General features: G+C 43.3%; 1 protein-coding gene across 8 annotated transcripts in view; it reads left to right on the plus strand.

The window, feature by feature from the left end:
• FBRSL1 (fibrosin like 1) overlaps positions 1 to 15840 on the plus strand; it is a 456102-nt gene that overhangs the window by 362940 nt on the left and 77322 nt on the right. The window lies entirely within an intron of this gene.

The following is a 15840-nucleotide window of genomic DNA, read 5'->3' on the forward strand; positions in this document are numbered from 1 at the left end:
TTTTCCCAATTTGCAAACTGGTGGCCTATCTCGCTTTCCCTTCTTCTGAAGCAGCCCCTAAGCCAGCATTTTAGAATTCTGATTCCCGTATCTCATGAAACCCAAATGAGATCTCTAGCCATTACGTTGTGTTGGCTTCATCGGATGGGCTGCACTAAGGTTGAATTATGTTTGACAGGCATTTGTGGACGAAATGTGTTTGTGGGTATGTCTCTGGAGATTCTCAGTCATCCAGGTCATGGTTGTCCCAAAGGCGTTTTTTTTTCAAAAGCCAGCTGGACTTCTGTTGTTTTTCTTCGAAGACGTTAGGATGGAATGGATTCAGTCAGAACTGAAGAAGCTTCTTGGATGAGAAGTGAAAAGTCTTCAAGAAAAAAAACAAGAAAGTCCAGCTAGGTTTTTTAAAAAAATAATAATAATACACCTTTGGGAAATGTTTGTGTGTGTATATACATCCATTCACCATATCAAACTGGTGACTGAATTAATTCCACTTCTGGGCACTAATTACACTAATTCAGCATTTCTCAACCTTAGCAACATTAAGATGTCTGAGCTTCAGCTCTCAGAATTTGAAAGAAAAGAAGTTGAAATCCAGATTATCTTAAACTTGCTAAGGTGGAGCAGCATGGATCTACCCAAATGACTGGGATTTTTGCCCAGTATGCTAAATCACCACTAAAAAGGAACTAAGGTTACGTCCAATCAAGCTTGGTTAGTTAGGTGGAAATACCTGCCAGTTCTTAACCTATAAAGCATCTTCCTACTAAGTTTATTGGCCAAGTTTTAACCTTTGATCATTGGAACTGTTGAGTAATGTGGTCCAATTTGGTTGAGTTTTGCTGAACATTACAAGGTTGAGTTCATTGAAATTCCTCTCTAAAGGAGAGAAATTGAAAACTGGCTTGTTACAATGCCCTTACTTTTTGTAAGGAAGGTGAGGCAAGTGTTGTTTTTTTGTTTGTGTTTTTTGCAAATTCTGTCCCTTCGTTGTGCAAATGAAAATCCTGCCAACTGCCTTTTCATCTCTTACTCTTCTGCTCTCATTAAGGAGGAAATATTATTTAGCTCTCCTTTTCTTTTGGTTGGGCTGTCTGCTTAGCTTCTAGTTGCAAAATGTATTAAAAAAATGAAGGTTTTTGTTTTTGTATTGAAAAGAAACATGTTAAACTAAAAGAGGATTTAAAAAGCAAATGAAACTGCTACAAATGATTTTGCACGTATTTGGGAATTTAAGGAGGTCTGTAAAAGATTCCCCAAAAGCATAGATAGGGTCCAAATATACTCTTTTTTTCCCTCCCTCCCTCCCTCCCTCCCTCCCTCCCTCCCTCCCTCTCTTCCTCCCTCCCTCCCTCCTTATGTATGTGTATGCGTATGTACAAGAGAATTTTCTCAATCTATTGAAAAAAAGAGGGGAGCCCAATCTCTGGAAGCTGAAATTCGATGCTCTTGAGAAACAGTTTTTTTTTCTTCCTCCACCCCTCCTGTTTTACTCTTAATTTGATCAAGAAACCCTCATTGATTATCAAATGGGCATGCTGTGTGTGCTCACTGGCTGAGACCAGCAAGACCAGAATGCTTCCTGCAGTCAATAATGGGGAGACCGTTGGAAATTTAAATATATATTTGTTGTTTGTATGTCCAATGAGAACGTGTGTATCAGAGGCAAATTCCTTGTGTGTCCCATCACACTTGACCAGTAAAGAATGTTCTATTCCATTTCATTCCATTCCATATATTCTATTCTGTTCTGTTCCCTTCCATTCCATATAAAGATTATATTCTATTCTGCTCTGCTCTGCTCTACATTCTATATTCTATATTCCATTCTATATAAAGATTCTATTCTATTCTATATTCTATATTCCATTCTATATAAAGATTCTATTCTATTCTATATTCTATATTCCATTCTATATAAAGATTCTATTCTATTCTATATTCTATATTCCATTCTATATAAAGATTCTATTCTATTCTATATTCTATATTCCATTCTATATAAAGATTCTATTCTATTCTATATTCTATATTCCATTCTATATAAAGATTCTATTCTATTCTATATTCCATTCCATATAAAGATTCTATTCTATTCTATTCTATTCTATTCTATTCTATATTCCCTATTCTATTCTATTCTATCCCATCCCATCCCATCCCAGGTAGAAAAGGGAAGCTAGTGTGTGTGTACAACACAACTGGCCTGTGCTGGTGCATGCAACTCCTGATGCAAAGACCAAGGTGCATCTGCCATCCGAGAAGTGAGCTTTCCTTATTGCTCATCCGTTGCAAGAAAATTAACCTCTGCAACAGCCGGGGATGGATATAATAAGACACTGAGATCTTTTGTTCAGCTTTGCTGACAATAACAGAGGAGGGGCCACTGCCCCAGATGACAAGCGCTCTCCTTCTTCCCTTCCAGTCACACGTTCCAGGTCAACAGCAGGGCAAAAACCTGACACTGTTAACTGATGACTTTAACGAGGCTGGGATAATTATTTCCTTTTATCTTCTCGTTGTTCCTCAATGATAAAATAGAATCCTGGGCAGGACGGTTCCTTTGCCCTGTTTATTCATGTAACCTTCTCTATTCTTTGAATTTCTTGACAATGATTACGGGGTTGTACAGGCTTGGGGGCACTGTCATAATTAGCACACACTCACACCCCCCCCCCCACGCATACAAACAACCTTCCTCCCAAACACACACACATGCTAGGATGGGGAATAAATATTTTCCTTTGGCAAAATTCAAATCAGATAGTCCTCGGCGTACCATCATTCATTTAGCCGCCGTTCAGAGTTAACAACAGCCCTGAAAATAGGGACCTACGGCCAATGCTCACACTTACGACCGTCACGGCTACCCCAGGGTCACGTGATCATGATTCAGGCGCTTGGCCGCCGAGCGTGTCTTCGGGACAGTTGCGGTGTCCTGGAGTCGCCATTTGCGACTTTTCAGCCAGCTTCCGGCCAGCAAAATCAACGGGAGAAGCAGATTCGCTTAACGGTTGAGTGGTCCGCTTAGCGACCGCCGTGATTCACTTCGTAACCGTGGCAAAACAAAGCCGGTAGGGTAACTCGCTTAAGACCCATCTTCCTTAGCAGCTGGTCCCCGTTGTAATCGTAAGACAAGGACTCTCTGTCTACGCATTACACTTGACTACCCTTCTGTTTCAGTGGGATTTACAAGACGGGGGAAGGGGGATGATCCACTTTACAACCATCTCAACTTACTACCGTAATTGCAGGCTCGATTACAGTCGTAAATCGAGGACTACCTGTAAACAGAGGTCCCCAACCTTTTCGGCACCAGGGACCGGTTACATGGAGAGAGATTTTTCCGCAGATCGGACGGGGCGTGGGTTTGTGTCTTACCTGCATCCCGCAGATGGGGCTTTGCTTGTTTGTGCGGCCCGATTGCTGGCATGCTGCGGCTCAGTACTAATCCACAGACTGGGGGCTGGCGACCCCGACTATAAGAGATAGGCATGGACTAACAGAAAGAATGCTGTCTGCCAGAGAGATTGGATGCTGAAATGTGTTCAGCATCCTTCCTTTGCTATCACCAGCTGTTATTAAAAGTGATACGTTGCCTTGCATTGATGGCTGTGAAAGATTATGTCTATATATGTTAGCTCACCCCTCTATTTATTATTACACCTTCTTATTCTATTTCACCTGACTAGGCAGATCTTCAGGTTTATCGTCTGTGTCTCCTTGATAGCCTGAAAAATTTAAAAAAAAAAAAATATCTCAGAAGTAGACAACAAACTCACTGTTGAATTGGCCGCTGCGACTTATCACGCAACGCATCGTGCCACCTTTACTGGGAACCGTATATTTTCAAAAGCAATAACCAGCAAGAAAAACAAATAATAAAGCTTAATTGCTTAGCTTTTCTTTTCTTTTTTTTTTAAAATGACTTTATTTATTAGCTTAGTGGGCCATTGCATTCCAATAACTCTTGGTGGAAAACAGGAAATTATCAAACCTTCATTATGCTCTCAATGTATCATTATTTCATTACGGGGACGAGCGATAAAGTTGTGGTGTTGCTTCTTGTTGAAGCAGTAGAGTTGATTGCACGGATAGTCAGATGTTCAGAATGGGCTTGGCATTTTTGTCCCTGTTTTGAGTCCTTCCCAGGCACCTGGGATAGGCAGAGGTTTTTGCAGGATCCAATCACAGCAGAATGTGTGCTTTGAACTATTCTATGTGTAGTATTTATAGAATGTGGTGCCTGGTTGTGTGGGGCTTTTTCATTGTTGATCGGGGTGTTGATGGCCAGCTATAAAGTCATTGGCTGTTGTTTCCTTGTGTTGTCACACCCTCGGCCCCTAAGTACTCCTGTTGAGTACTTTCCAGGCCTCAATCATTTCCCTGGCTATTTTTGTCCCTGCTCTGCCAACAATCTTAGTAGCTGCAAAATTGAAAGTCTGTCCTCGTTCATTACAATGCGAAGCCGATGTTGTTGTTTGAAGTTGTTAAAAGTATCCTTGCAAAAGATGTAAGCTGCTCCAAGTCAGGCTGCCTTTTGCAATTGACTAATGGGGATTTTGTCAGTGCCGATGGTGTTCAAATGGTGCTCCAGATGTTTTGGAATTTCATCCCGGGTCACCTATTACTATCAGTACTGTTTTTTCTTTCCTTCGTAACCATCATTCGGCTTCTGTCTGCAGGTCTTTGTATTTTGTTATTTTCTCCACTTCTTTCTCTTTTTTTCTGCTGTCTCCCGCTATCGCCCTGTCCGCTATCCAGACTTTTTTATATTTCTTATCAACAACGGTTAATAATTCTAGTGTGCTGGTGTAGCAGATACTTGTCTCTTTGAATTCTAAAGTCCCACAGCACTCTGGTTTCTTTATTTTCTGTTATTTATCTATTTTATGGTCCCACCAGTTCTTCCTTGCAGGCAAGCGGTATTTCTTGCAGTTATTCCAATGCACCACGGGAATAACACACACACACACACACACACACACACACACACACACCAATGGTCATGTGATCAAAATTTGAACGCTCGGCCATTGACTCCTATTTATGACGATTTGCAGTGTCATGCAAAATCCCCTTTTGCAATCTTCTGACAAGCCAAGCCAACGGGGGAAAGCTAGATTCTCTTTGCAACCGTGTGGCTACCTTGACAACTGCAGTGATTCAGTCCACAGCTGTGGCAAGAAAGGTCGTAAAATGGGGGCAAAACTCACTTAGCAACTGTCTCGCTTAGCATCATAAATGTTGGGCTTAGTTGTGGCCGTAGGTTGAGGACTGCCTGCGGTAAACGAGGCCAAAGTGCTGAGATCCGGAAGAGCTGGTGTAGTCTGATTGAGTGGGGTGTGCATGTGTGTCCATATGCAGGTCGTCCTCGGCTTACGACCGAAATAGAGCCGGCCCATTTTGCTCATAAGTCGTGATGGTCGTAAAGCAGATCACCGACGCAACCGACCTGATTTTATGACCTTTTTTCTTTGCAAATCACTTTGGTCGTTAAGCGAGCACCGCGGTCACTAAGTCGTTCCCTCTGATTTATGTCTGCAGCTACGGCCGTTTGCAGCATCGCACAATCACCCAATCCTCGTTTTATGACGCTTTTGCCAAAATCCAGCATTTACCTTCTGAATAAAACTGAATCATTGGTTTGCTTAACAACTTTGAATAGCTGCTGGAAAGAAAAGTCATAAATTGGGCAGGGTCCATTACGGTCATAAATTGAGGGCTACCTGCCTTCCAATGAGAGATTTCTCCCTGTGAAGCACTCAAGGAATCCCTTTGCTAACACCCTCTTAGGTCAAATAGGGATTAAATGATTCAAAATTCTTGTTTCTCTGCACAAAATCTTGTTTATAACAACTGGGGGGGGGGGAACGGCACCGGATTCATTTTGTTTTTTTTTAACTTTGTGCCAATAATCTGGGAATCATAAAAAAAATTCCATTACCGTTCTTGTTGTAATGTACACTGATGCTCCGTGGGTCGCTGGGCACCCTTTTAAAAGTTGTGCCACACAAAATTCGCCGTTGCGAGTGTTCCCTTCCTTTTTCCAGCCCTTCTTAACCGAAGCATTCGCCAACTGCGACTTTCTGAGCGTGGCAAGCATACGCACACAAACAGGCTTGCACGAGGTTTCTCTGCAAAAAATAAGACAGGAACAACAAAGGGGACAACTACGACAATGGAGCTGTTGTTACGAGGTGCTTCAGGGCAAGCAGAAAAAAAAGGAGGGCCCAGGGCAGAATTGGTGCACCCCATATTTGAATGACCTTGTATTAGTGTGGCAAGCGTGATGAAGGAGAAAGGAATAAAGGGGTTTTTTTTTTTGTTTTTTTTTTTGCAGCTCTCTTTCCCTCCCCCTGCAAGGGTTGGGGGGGGGGGAAACCTGCCAGCTCCTGGCTCTCTAAATTGATCATGGTTGCCAGGCCATGGTAAATATGAACTTTTGTCAATATTCCCCAAGCTTCCCCTGGACTCCGGTAGTCTTTATTAGCTGAAGGTCACTCCATTATGTTCCCTTCTCTCTCCAGAGACCTTTGATTCTTCTCCAGAAAGAACGTGGAGGTCCAAGGCCTTTCAGCGCTCTTTTTACCAGCTCTGGAGCTGATAAGCTGGAAGGCACACATTTCATCCATCCTCTGCTGCCCCACGAAGACAAATGGGGCTTTATAATCCTGAGGTCCTCCCCCCCCCCAAACCCGTTGAAGGGGAGGAAGAAAAGAGGGTGGTGTGTGTGTGTGTGTTTATAGATAGAGATAGAGGTAGATAGGTAGATAGGTAGAGATATGAGATAGATAGATAGAGAGAGAGAGAGAGAGAGAGAGATGGAGAGAAAGAGAGAGATGGATGGATATAGATAGATAGATAGATAGATAGATAGATAGATAGATAGATAGATAGATAGATGGAGATAGATAGATAGATAGATAGATAGATAGATAGATAGATAGATAGATAGATAGATAGATAGATAGAAAGATAGAAAGATAGAAAGATAGATATAGATATAGATAGATAGATGGATGGAGATAGATAGATGGATAGATGGATAGAGATAGAGATAGATAGAGAGAGATAGAGAGATAGATATATGTATGTATATACACATACACGTATTCACACACACACACACACACACACACACACACACAAACACACATACATACACCCAGGGCTTTTTTTCTCATAGAACACCCAGAATGGACTTCCGGCACCTTTTTGGGATGGAACCTTGTAGGATAGGCAAGGCGGGTTGTATGGCGTGTGTGAATTCTGGCACCTTTTGGGGGGGGGGAAGCACTGCACACACACACACACACACACACACACACACTTCCACCCCGAAGCAGTAACGCTGGCCTGGTTTTGCAAACGTCGTCCACTCATTTTTCAGGGACCTCTTTGCTCTTTCGAGAGTCTTGGCAGTCCAGGGTCGTAGGAGATCCTGAGGTGGATCATGCCCAGGCGGTCCTCGACTTAACAGCCATTTGTTTTAGTGACCGTTCGAAATTACAACCGCACTGAAAAAAGTGACTTATGGCTAGTTTTCATACTTACGACCATTGCAGCATCCCCTCACCCCCACGGTCACGTGATCGAAGTTTGGCCGTTGACTCGTATTTATGGCAACTGGCACGTGTGCTTTGCTCTGAAGAAACAGCTACAGTATTAAATACAGGCCGTCCTTAACTTTCAACAGTATATTTAGGGACCATCCAAAATTACAACGGCACTGGACACAGTGATTTGTGACCGGTTTTTTTACGCTTCTATCCAACCCCCTGCTCACGTAGGAGACTCTATACCATTCCAAATGTCTATCCAGTCTCTTCTTGAAAACCTCCAGTGATGGAGCGCCCACAACGTCTTGTGGCAAGCCGTTCCACTGGTTAGTTGTCCTCACCATCAGGAAATCTCACCTTGGTTCCAGGTTGCTTCTCTCCTTGATTCATTTCCATCCATTCCTTCTTGTCCTGCCCCTCAGGTCTTTTGTGAGAACAGCTCTTCTCTTGGACAGCTCCTCAAATATTGGAAGACTGTTATCAGGTCACCCCTAGTCCTTCTCTTCGATAGACTAAATTAGTTGAGCTTTGTCCAACAACAGCAAATCTCTTGAAGGCCAAGAAGGAACTTTTAAGAAGGGGGTGGAACTGCCAAGCTTTGGAGCTCTTGAATTTTGCTCCGCTGTATTGTGGTAAATCCTTTTAGTCAGGATGAAATTTAAGACCTCTGCTTTTTTTTGGAGGGGAGGCGAAAGCTGCTTTGCTTGGCCCTCAGAGTCAAAAGACTGGGGTGGAGAAGTTTGACATGGAATCTGTGCCTTCACCAAGAGGGAGGTGGGCTTTTGAAAATCTAACCAGGCCCCCTAATCTCCTCAATTGTTCTTACCCCCTCAATTGTTCTTACCGGTTAAGACCTCCATTGCTTAACTTGAAGCAGACAAAGAATCCAATAACCGCTGAGGTAAGAATAATCCCGAGCATTTTAAATTGGAGACTTGGAAAAATCCCACACAGAGGTGTGCCTTTGAAAGAGTCAATTACTAGTTTGTCCGGACAAGCTCCGGCAGCTTTCGAAAGAAATACACCCAAAGAAATTCTGAGCTTTGGGGGTTTGGTTCTTTCAAACATTCTGGGCTCCTAAGGAAAGATTTTTTTTTCAGGGACAAAATCTTAGTCCACTTTGCCTTTTGGAAAAAGCACTTTTGAGACCACTGGGCAAGAATCACTAATCCGTACAGGTCGTGCTCGACTTACAACAGTTCATTTTGTGACCGTTCGAGGTTACAACGGCGCTGGGAAAAGTGACTTACGACCATTTTTTTCACATTAACTACCGTTGCAGCATCCCCGGCGGTCCCGGGATCAAAATTCAGACGCTTGGCAACTGACTCGTCTTTACGATGGTTGCTGTGTCCCGAGGTCCTAGGAATCACAATGTGTGACCTCCAGACAAGAACGTCCATGCGGAAGGCAGAGTCACTTAACAGCTGTGTTGCCAGCTTAACAACGGCAGTGATTCACTTAACAACTGTGGCAAGAAAGGACGTAAAGTGGGGCAAAACTGACTTAATAAATGGGGCTGGAGGACACACCTGTACACAGCCTTTCTGGAGACTGGCCCTCTTATGGCCTCGGCTGCATTCCTTCCCTTCTTCCTGCGACATTTGAGAAGCGAAGCAATTAATTCCTTTCACCCCGAGTTGTTGTTCTCGCTTGCACTCTTTAAGTAGGGAGATGTAAAAAAAAAAGAAAGAAAGAAAGAAAAAATAGTCGAGCAGAAAGCCGTGGTCCTTGGGGAATGCTTTTTAAGCGTTTTGTCCTGCGGATATTCTCTAATAAGTCATCTTCTCCTCACCAACTCCCAAAAGAAGACAATTGTGGCAGATGCTCCATTTTGTCCTGGAGCTATTTCAATCTTGATCCATCTTTCATCCTCTCTAAGGATTGAGAAAACAAAAGCCAATAAATGCCTTAGGATCTCTCTCTCTCTCTCTCTCTCTCTCTCTCTCTCTCTCTCTCTCTCTCTCTCTCTCTCTCTCTACTCTCTCTCTCTCTCTCTCTCTCTCTCTCTCTCTCCGCAGTCTCGTCCTCTCTCTCTCTCGTCTGTCTCTCCTTCTCTCTCTCTCTCTCTCTCTCTCTCTCTCTCTCTCTCTCTCTCTGCCTCTCATAAGTCACATTTTTAGTGCCGTTGTAAGTCTTGTAAGTCAAAGACTACCTGTGTATGAAAGAGGGCTGCCTTTGATCCTTGCCAAGAACTGTAAATAATAATAATAATAATAATAATAATAATAATAATAATAATAATAGTAATAGTAATAGTAATAATAAAGTTGGAAGGGACCTTGGAGATCATCTAGTCCAACCCCCTGCTCAGGCAGGAAACCCTATACCATTTCAGACAAATGGCTGTCCAGTCTCGTCTTAAAAACTTCCAGTGTTGGAGCATTCACCACTTCTGGAGGCAGGTTGTTCCACTGGTTAATTATTCTCACCGTCAGGAAGTTTCTCCTTAGTTCCAGGTTGCTTCTCTCCTTGATTGGTTTCCATCCGTTGCTTCTTGTCCTGCCTTCAGGCGCTTTGAATTGGTTGACCCTCCTCTCCTTTGTGGCAGCCACTGAGATATTGGATCACTGCCATCATGTCCCCCCTTGTATATTTCCTTGCCTTTAGGTTCAGAGGGTGGGAGGGATGGAGGAAGAAGCCCCCTCCTCCATGGGCTGGTCGAGGCCATCCATCGATCCACAGCCCAGCTGTGTTTTGATTTGGAGGAGCTCTTTGAAGACTAAATTGACCTCTTTTTTTGCCATTAAACACCATAATTAATACAAGAAAGGAAGACCTCAGCCATCCAACCCACACGGGGGATTGTCTGAAGCTGCCATCCCACAGCTGTGTGGTTGTTCCAACCACCATCTCCTCAACATTGGCTCCAGAAAGCCTATGGCTCAGTTGTAGAACAAGGCTTTCTGAAACAAAACGTTCTAGATTTGGCTTCTCCACAGACATCCTGGGACCGAAGACCTGAAGTCCTTCACAGATGCTAGTCAGTTACCCAGAATCCCCTCTCAATATGGCCATCGTGGAAGGATGCTGGTTGCTATAGCTCAAGGATCTTGAACTCCTGGTCTCGCATTTTCTAGCTCGGTGCCTTAACTACTAGACCAGAGGTCTCCAAACCTGGCAACATTAAGACTTGTGGACTTCAACTCCCAGAATTCCTCAGCCATGCTGCTGGGGAATTCTGGGAGCTGAAGTCCACTAGTCTTAAAGTTACCAAGTTCGGAGATTCCCACTACAGCTCAATGTCAGGCAGAAACAACCACTTCTACACGAAGAGTTCAACTTGCTACTTTATTGCTCAAAGCCTATTTTACAGGAATCTTCCCAGACTGACATGGATCAGATCATATGGTTTAGCAGCATTCAAGTCGGGTCAACCCTTATCCTCTTATCCCCATTTAACGATTCCAGACTAATTCCCTGCTTCGCTCCTCCTTCTGCCTCGGCCAGTCTCTCTCTGACATTCAACCACATCTTCCGGGTTGCAGGAGACCCATCCTTAAGACAAGAGCGAACTAGATCACTCTGAACTCAGCTCGGTTTTGGCTTGTTCTGCCTACCCTGGAGGGGCGAGATAGATAAACTAACCACCCCTCCCCTTAGTCTTGAAATAGCCACTGTTAACCCAGCACCATCACCAGCCCGCCAGTCATACGCCATATTGCGTATTTGCAGTCATTAGACGGACACAGAGAAAAAGCAGACAACATAAAAATGCAAAATAGGCTGGGGAAAGGAGATTTAGCTGGCAGAGAAGGTGGGGGGGAGGCGTTCGGGGGGGGGGAGTAGTAATTCAGGGACAGTGTAACATAAGGCAGTCACTCTGGAAAACTTTCTCCTTCATTAGCAGAGATCTGTTGAGTTTCTGCTCACATTAGGGTAATTAACACCAGTACAGATTGTTGAACATCTGTACACTTCAGCTCCCAGGCTTTTAACGCAGCCGAGCGCCGAACCCAAAAGAGAACACACAAAGTATTTATTTTACCAAAATTAGTATTTCTGGGTGGAAACTTGAGATTGGGGCTGGGCAAGGATAAATTCCACCCCGGACCCAAAACGTCTAATGAATGATCTGAGATTGGCTTTAATACTTTTTTTTTTTAAAGGAGAGTTATTGTTTCTCCAAGTGAAGCTTATTTCCTTTAAACATGATAATAATGATAATAAAACCGTGTGTGTTTTTTTTTTAACCTATGTGGATGTTTTCTACCGAACATGTTTTTAACCACAGCCTAGGGAACATTTGGAAAGAATTCTATCAGGAGTATTGATAAGAGTTCTTTTAGATGGCCTAGAGCAGTGGTTCTCAACCTTTTTAATGCCGCGACCCCCCCCAACTGGTTGTAAGTCGAGGACTACTCAACCGGTCGTAAGTTGAGGACTACTCAACTGGTGCAGCACCGTTTGCAGAATGGGACTTTTGGCGGGCTCAGCAGGGCAGAGAGAGCCTGGACAATTCCTATTGGCTTTTGAAAGCCAATAGAATTAGACTCTATTCAAGAGAGTCTATTCTATTGGCTTTCAAAAGCCAATAGAATAAAAGGGAGTAGCACAGCTAAGGAAAAGGGGGAAAAAATGGCGGACTGCATTGTTTGGCGACCCCCGTGAAATGGTCGTTCAACCCCACAGGTTGAGAACCACTGCCCTAGAGGGTTTTGTGTGAGTTTTATGTTGGTTAAGGTCTCCCACTAGCACCCAGTTGCTCAAAATATTACTGATCGATCCTCGGTTGTCACAAGTAAGGCCGAGTCAGGAAAAGATGCTAGATCTTGGTTATGTTGCCTCTACAAATTATCCATATATAACGTTCTCTAGTGGCTGGATAGAGTCCCTGAAGCAGGAGGCGTGAGCTTCAATGGACTCCAGAAGATGGTAGAGGACAGGAAGGCTTGGAGGAACGTTGTCCATGGTGCCGCGATGGGTCGGACACGACTTCGCAGCTAACAACAACAACAACGTTCTCTAACGTTCTTGAGAATGTTAGAGTTAATAAAATAACAGAGTTGGAAGGGACCTTGGAGGTCTTCTAGTCCAACCCCTTGCTCAAGGAGGAAACCTTATATGGTTTCAGACAAATTGTTGTCCAGTCTCTTCTTAAAAACCTCCACCCACAACTTCTGAAGGCAAAGCCGTTCCACTGATAAATTGTCCTCACTGTCAGGAAGTTTCTCCTTAGTTCTAGGTTGCTTCTCTCCTTGATTAGTTTCCCTCCGTTGCTTCTTGTCCTGCCCTCTGGTGAACTTTGTGTCTGCCCAGCTCCAACAACGTCTTCCGGGAAGCAAGTACAAAAAGAACCTAGCATAGCTGTGTTGGACCTGTGTAGTTCGAAAATGTTTGTAATGGGCGTTTCTAGGAATTTGCATGTCTGAAATAGTTGGCATCTGGTTGAGAGCTTGGATTCTGGCAGCTGCCAACCTCGTTACCAAAAGTGGCAACTGCTCAGATAGTTGGATGCGTGAAAGGTATCCTCAGAAACAGCCAGGAAGGACTCACCGTAGCCCATTTGAAGGGGCTCAAGGTATTTGAATGTGCCGGGAGGGAGAGGGGGGGCACAACTCTAGACTCTTGCAGTAGAAATAATATAATAAAAATAGTTTGAGCCGAGAGAGCAGCCAGCAGGCAACATAATAGAACCAAAACTTGTGTTTTTCTGAAGCTTTTTAAGACAATCTCTGTGTGACTGTGTGGGAGATGGGGACCAAAACAGCTCATCATATTTTCAGGAAAAGATTAAAAAACAAAAAAACGTCGTTCTTCTTTGCAGTGAAATGGTTCTGCTGGATAGGGAACTAGCTATAAAGTTCCATCACTTAACATATTCCGGTTTCCCATAAAAAAAAGTGTCTTCCTTCCTTCCTTCCTTCCTTCCTTCCTTCTTTCTTTCTTTCTTTCTTTCTTTCTTTCTTTCTTTCTTTCTTTCTTTCTTCATTGTCCTTCCCTCTCCCTCTCTCTCTATCTAGTCTTCTTGATATAGTCTATATTCCTGTATTTATTTATTTATTTCATATATCATCTTCTATCTATCTCAAGCTAGCTAGCTATCTTCTGATATAGTCTATTCCTGTGTCTGTCTGTCTATCTATCCTGTCTGTCTATCTCTCTGCCTTAATCTTCTTGATACATAAATTGTCTTCTACATTCACTTCTCTCTCGCACACACATGCACACGGACAAAAATAAACACCTGTTCTTTTATGAAACGTTCCCAAGACTTCCAAAAACCTTGCTTACAAATTCTACAGAGTGCAGAAAGCAAGCAAGGAGGGAAATGTTTTAGATTGACAAAAGGAAGACACTGAGCTGTAAAAACAACACCAGACACATCGTGTTGTTGTGCTTTCCATCAGTTTGCGTTGCGTGTGCCAGCGTTGTCGTTTATATATTCTCCTGTTGGGGAGCTTGGAAGCCTGTCACACCACAGTTTATATTTCAAGTCTTGAATTATGCATGCCCAATTTATCATGTCCCCAGCTGAAAAACTAATTGTGTCCCTAGGATATATTTACTAGAAATTGTAGTTTGCTGTGGTAGGATGTCTCTAGGGTGTCCAGAAAAACAGATGAGGTGGGAGTTAACACTTGCCCTCCTCCCCCTTCCAAATGGTGTGGCTGTTGGCTGTGTGAAAGAGCCGGGGCCTTATTTGACGGATGGATCTGGTATGGATTTGGTTTCTGTTGGGGTTTGTTGATGTTGTGTTTTTGTTTCTTTTAACATTTTAACATTTCTGGGTTGAGGATTCTACTCTTCATTTTTTAAAAAATAAATCCTGCTTCCTTGTACTACATCAGATTTCTTCAGCAGACGGTTCTTCGGGCAGTTTTAAGTGTCAAAAACAAAATTTGCAGGCACATAAACAATAAGGCTATTTGCTGGGGGGGGGGGAAGTTGGCTGTGGACTCTCCTAAGGGCCATCACTGGCTAATTGTGTGTGTGTGTGTGTGTGTGTGTGTGTGTGTTCTTTCAGAGCCAGAATAAGAGACATTGAGACTTCACCAGATAAAACATCCAGCCATCATTGGCAAACCCACCCATCCATCCACCCATCCATCCATCCATCCATCCATCCATCCATCCATCTATCTATCTATCTATCTATCTATCTATCTATCTATCTAATCTTCTTGAATAAAATAACAGTTGGAAGGGACCTTAGAGGCCATCTAGTCCAGCCCCCTGCTCAAGCAGGAAACTCTGTACCATTTCAGACAAATGGCTGCCCAGTCTCTTCATGAAAACCTCCAGTATTGAAGCATTCACCGCTTCTGGAGGCAGGTTATTCCACTGGTTAATTGTTCTGTCAGGAAGTTTCTCTTTCGTTCTAGGTTGCTTCTCTTCTTGATCAGTTTCCATCCGTTGTTTCTTGTCCTGCCTTCAGGTGCTTTGGAGAATAGGTTGACCCCCTCTTCTTTATAGCAGCCCTTCAAATCCTGGAAGACTGCTATCATGTCCCCCCTTGCCCTTCTTTTCATTAACCTAGACAAACCCAATTCTTGCTATAGTCTTCTACATTTATATCTGTCTGTCTGTTGGTGTAGTCTTCTTGCTATAGTCTTCTGTATTCATAACCCAAAGTAGCAGACCATCTTACGCATCTCCAAAAACCTTGGCGAAGTTTAATAATTAGTCAAGCTTCACATGGACATTTTGGGAAGCTACATTAATGCCTACAGTTTTATAAATGGGGGGGGGGAACACATTAGCCCTGCACAACATTATAAATAATGTTGTCACAAGGGAAAAACACTCAGCTGAAGAGGAAGAGGCTGTGCAGAGGAAGAAACCAGCATGAATCTGTATGGGTCCCTCGGGAGAATCCTTGGCTCCACTTGGACTAGAGAACGTTTTCACCTTGCTTCGTGTTGTGGTTTTTAATTTGGCATTGCTTGCTTTTGTCAGTAAGGAAGCTAGGCTGAGAAAGGAAGGCGGGGGAGGGGAGCCAGGGAGATTAATAAAATGCTCAGACGTAAGCGAATTACAGTTGAAGGAAGTCAATCATTTACCGTAGAGCTGAGGTTGTGAATGTAAAAAATCTTTTAAGAACTTTTCTCCTTTCTGTTGGGTGGAGGAGCAGAAGACTGTTTTGCAAGGAGGCTTCATTGAGATTTTAAAGGCAAACTTCGCTCCCAAGGCTGAATGTTTTCACATCAAGAACTTATGAACTTAGAAAGATTCCATGTTGTCTATTTATTCATGAACAGCAGGTCTCTGAAGCTTCTTGCAGGTATCCAGATATGGACCCAGGTAGGACCTTAAAGTCAATGACCATTGCATCTGG

The sequence above is a fragment of the Crotalus tigris genome, unplaced genomic scaffold (genome assembly GCF_016545835.1).
Source record: "Crotalus tigris isolate CLP2741 ecotype Arizona unplaced genomic scaffold, ASM1654583v1 scf7180000024461.2689607, whole genome shotgun sequence".
NCBI classification, from domain to species: domain Eukaryota; kingdom Metazoa; phylum Chordata; class Lepidosauria; order Squamata; family Viperidae; genus Crotalus; species Crotalus tigris.